The 5,000-nt window shown below is 33.4% G+C and overlaps 1 non-coding gene and 1 pseudogene across 1 annotated transcript; both read left to right on the plus strand.

The window, feature by feature from the left end:
• LOC128288549 (protein TIC 214-like) overlaps positions 1–5,000 on the plus strand; it is a 6,539-nt pseudogene that overhangs the window by 294 nt on the left and 1,245 nt on the right.
• Positions 4,604–4,675, plus strand: TRNAN-GUU (transfer RNA asparagine (anticodon GUU)). The gene has a single exon. It is a non-coding gene; the product is annotated as a tRNA-Asn (tRNA).

Genomic DNA, 5,000 nt, shown 5'->3' on the forward strand with positions numbered 1-5,000 from the left:
AATTCCCGTTCTCAACCCGCCAATATGAACTCAAGTTTCCTTCGTAACCCCAGAACTTCTTCGTAGTGGCTCCGTTCCATGCCTCATTTCATAGGGAACCTCAAAGTGGCTCCTATTTCATTATATTCCATCCAGATCCCAATTCCATTTTATATTGTCATTGACATGACATAGAGATGTCAGTTCTAGTCTATCTTTTCTATTTCTATATATGTATATGGAAAGTTCAAAAATCATCATATAATAATCCAGAAATAGAAAAGAAAAAAGGAGGTTAATGATGATTTAAAATCTTTTATACCAGGGAATCTAATATCATATACATGACGATAATCAATTCGGTCGTTATGGTCGGACTCTATTATGGATTTCTGACCACACTATCCATAGGTCCCTCTTATATCTTCCTTCTACGAGCTCAGTTTATGGAAGAAGGAAGAAGGAACCGAGAAGAGTATCAGCAACAACTGGGTTTATTGCAGGCCAGCTCATGATGTTCATATCAATCTACTATGTACCTCTGCATTTAGCATTGGGTAAACCTCATACAATAACTGTCCTAGCTCTACCGTATCTTTTGTTTCATTTCTTCTGGAACAATCACAAAGACTTTTTTGATCATAGACGTCCTACCAGAAATTCAATGCGTAATCTTAGCATTCAATGTGTATTCTGAATAATCTCATTATTCAATTATTCAACCATTTCATTTTACCAAGTTCAATGTTAGCCAGATTAGTCAACATCTATATGTTTCGATGCAACAACAATATGTTATTTGTAACAAGTAGTTTTGTTGGTTGGTTAATTGGTCATATTTTATTGATGAAATGGGTTGGGTTGGTATTAGTCTGGATACAACAAAATAATTTAATTAGGTCTAATGTACTTATTCGATCTAATAAGTATCTTGTATCAGAATTTAGAAATTCTATGGCTCGAATCTTTAGTATTCTGTTATTTATTACCTGTGTTTTACTATTTAGGCAGAATACATCCCATTCTAACTAAGAACTGAAAGAATTTCGAACCGGAAGAAGTGGGAAAGTGAGGAAGAAAGAAACATAGAAATGAAAACTATTTCCGAGGGAGGGCTAACCAGAAACAGGGGACCGAAGAAAATACTTCTTCTTCCCTTTTTTCGGAGGAAGAGGTGGATCCGAGCAAAATCGACAGAAACAGAAAAGCACAGTGACTGGAAGAAAAAAAAAATAAAGGCGAATTCCTTTCGTTTTAAAGAGACATACTATAAAAATAGACCGGTTTATGAAACTTCTTATCTGGATGGGAATCAAGAAAGTTCGAAGTTAGAAATATTAAAAAAAAAAGAAGATAAATATTTATTATGGATTGAAAAACCTCTTGTGACACTTCTTTTTGATTCTAAACGATGGAATCGACCTTTGCGATATATAAAAAATGACCGGGTTGAAAATGCTATAAAAAATGAAATGTCACAATATTTTTTTTATACATGTCAAAGTGATGGAAAAGGAAAAATATCTTTTACGTATCCACCCAGTTTAGCAACTTTTGGGGAAATGATACAAAAAAAAATATATTTTTTCACACCAGAAAAATGGTTTTCTGATGAATTGTATACTGATTGGAGTTTTATCAATGAACTAAAAAGAAGAAATTTGAGTAAGGAGTTTATAAAAAGAGTCGAATCTTTAGATAAGGAATCTTTTGATCTGGGCATACTTGAAAAAAGGACTCGATTCTCTAATAATGAAACTAAACGAGAATACTTGCCTAAACTATATGATCCTTTCTTGCATGGACCTACGCGGAAGAATCAAAAATGGGGTTCCCTTTAAGCATAAATCAAACTTATAAAAAAAAAAACACGGATCCATTTTGGATAAATAAGATTCATGCTCTACTTCTTACTACTGATTATCACGACCTTGAACAGACACTAGATACACTCAATATAAAATCATTAGCAACAGAAAAAGAACTCTCTTTATTGACATTGACAGAAGATGAACAGGGAAATATCGATTCCGAGGATCGAGTCAAAATTTTGAAATTTTTATTCAATATAGTTATAACTAATCCCAACAATCAAACAATTAGAAAAAAATCTATTGGAATAAAAGAAAAGTAAAAAGTTCCTCGATGGTCATACAAATTAATCGACGATTTAGAACAACAGGAGGGAGAAAACGAGGAAAATGTAACAGCAGAGCATGAAATTCGTTCAAGAAAATCCAAGCGCGTCGTGATTTTTACTAATAACCAGGCAAACGCCGATACTTATACTAATACCAAGGATGCTAATGATCCTGATCAAACAGACGAAGTGGCTTTGATACGCTATTCGCAACAATCGGATTTTCACGCGACATAATAAAGGGTTCCATGCGTGCCCAAGGCGTAAAACAATTACTTGGGAGCTGTTTCAAGCAAATGTACATTCCCCTTTTTTGGACAGAGTAGACAAACCACTCTTTTTCTTTTGATATTTCTGGACCGCTGAAACGAATATCTCGAAATTGGATATGTAAAACAAAAGAATCAAAATTTCTGATTATACAGAAAAAGATCGAGAAAAAGGAGAGGCCAAAGAAAAAATCTGCTCAATTTCCTCTTCATGTATGGTTACCACGATGCCATGGAGGGCCTACTCCTATTTCGGCTCTTATACATGCTGCCACTATGGTAGCTGCGGGAATTTTCTTGTAGCCCGCCTGCTTCCTCTTTTATAGTTATACCTTACATAATGAATCTAATATCTTTGATAGGTATAATAACGGTATTATTAGGGGCTACTTTAGCCCTTGCTCAAAACGATATTAAGAGGGGTTTAGCCTATTCTACAATGTCCCAACTGGGTTATATGATGTTAGCTCTAGGTATGGGGTCTTATCGAGCCGCTTTATTTCATTTGATTACTCATGCTTATTCGAAAGCGTTGTTGTTTTTTAGCATCGGATCGATTATTCATTCCATGGAAGCTATTGTTGGATATTCTCCAGAAAAGCCAGAATATGGTTTTTATGGGCGGTTTAAGAAAGCACGTGCCCGTTACCCAAATTGCTTTTTTAGTAGGTACACTTTCTCTTTGCGGTATTCCACCCCTTGCTTGTTTTTGGTCCAAAGATGAAATTCTTAGTGACAGTTGGTTGTATTCACCGATTTTTGCAATAATAGCTTGGTCCACTGCCGGATTAACAGCATTTTATATGTTTCGGATCTATTTACTTACTTTTGAAGGACATTTAAACGTTCATTTTCAAAAATATAGTGGCAAAAAAAGTAGCTCTTTCTATTCAATAAAACTATGGGGTAAAGAAGAGCAAAAAATAATTAACAGAAATTTTCGTTTATTTCCTTTATTAACAATGAATAACAACGAGCAGCCATATACAATTGGTGGAAAAAAAAGCTCGTATTACTATTACAATTTTGGCTACAAGAAGGCTTTTCTTATCCTCATGAATCAGATAATACTATACTATTTCCTATGCTTATATTGCTTCTATTTACTTTATTTGTTGGAGCTATAGCAATTCCTTTTAATCAAGAAGGAATGCATTTGGATATATTATCAAATTATTAACTCCATCTATAAATCTTTTACATCAAAATTCAAATGATTTTGAGGATTCGTATCAATTTTTAAAATGCAACTTTTCAGTGAGTATAGCTTGTTTCGGAATATTTACAGCATTCCTTTTATATAAACCTTTTTATTCATCTGTACAAAATTTAAACTTACTAAATTCATTTGTGAAAAGGGGTCCTAAAAGAATTTTATTGGATAAAATGATATATTTGATATATGATTGGTCATATAATCGTGGTTACATAGATATGTTTTATTCAATATCCTTAACAAAAGGTATAAGAGGATTGGCCGAACTAACTCATTTTTTTGATAGGCGAGTAATCGATGGAATTACAAATGGAGTAGGCATTACAAGTTTTTTTGTGGGAGAAAGTGTAAAATATCTAGGGGGAAGTCGCATCTCGTTTTATCTATTATTGTATTTAGTTTATGTATTCATTTTTTTAGTAATTTCCTACTTTATTTTATTTTAATTTTATGCAATTTATATATTAATATTAAATTTATAGATTATAGATTTTCATTTTTTTTTATTTATTTTTTAGAATATTAAAAAATTATTATTATATAATTCGAATATTAATTCGAATAATAATAAAATTTAATATTTAATATAAATAAAAACTATTTTGTCCGACCATAACGACCGAATTGATTATCGTCATGTATAAGGATATTAGATTCCCTGGTATAAAAGATTTTAAAATCATCATTAACCTCCCTTTTTTCTTTTCTATTTCTGGATTATTATATGATGATTTTTGAACTTTCCATATACATATATAGAAATAGAAAAAGATAGACTAGAACCGACATCTCTTATGTCATGTCAATGACAATATAAAAATGGAATTGGGATCTGGATGGAATATAATGAAATAGAGCCACTTTGAGGTTCCCTATGAAATGAGGCATGGAACGGAGCCACTACGAAGAAGTTCAGGGGTTACGAAGGAAACTTCGAGTTCATATTGGTCATGGGTTGAGAACGGGAATTGAACTCTATGAGATCTAATCTCCCGTTGTTCCTCAGTAGCTCAGCGGTAGAGCGGTCGGCTGTTAACTGACTGGTCGTAGGTTCGAATCCTACTTGAGGAGATTTGATTCATTCCGAATTAAAGAATTCAGAATGTCAGAATGAAAGGGTTCGCTTTGACCGTTAAGAGCAGGTAACCCGTTCCTGTGTCTTTGTTTCTATTGCATTCTATCTCATCGTATCACATTCTGTTCTGCGATATTTGAGAATCACCGTCAATACCTCAGTGTAGGTGTCCAGGATAATCCTTTGTTCCATAGTCCCGGGGCTATTTACAACCAGCCAATTAAGAATTCTCAGATGTACTAGTACTAGCAAATGCCTCAAAGATGCAGTCATCGATTCTCCCGAGAGGCCACAATTACCGCGAGCAAACACATTAATTTA

This window comes from Gossypium arboreum, unplaced genomic scaffold (assembly GCF_025698485.1).
Source record: "Gossypium arboreum isolate Shixiya-1 unplaced genomic scaffold, ASM2569848v2 Contig00231, whole genome shotgun sequence".
In the NCBI taxonomy this organism is placed as follows: Eukaryota; Viridiplantae; Streptophyta; class Magnoliopsida; order Malvales; family Malvaceae; genus Gossypium; species Gossypium arboreum.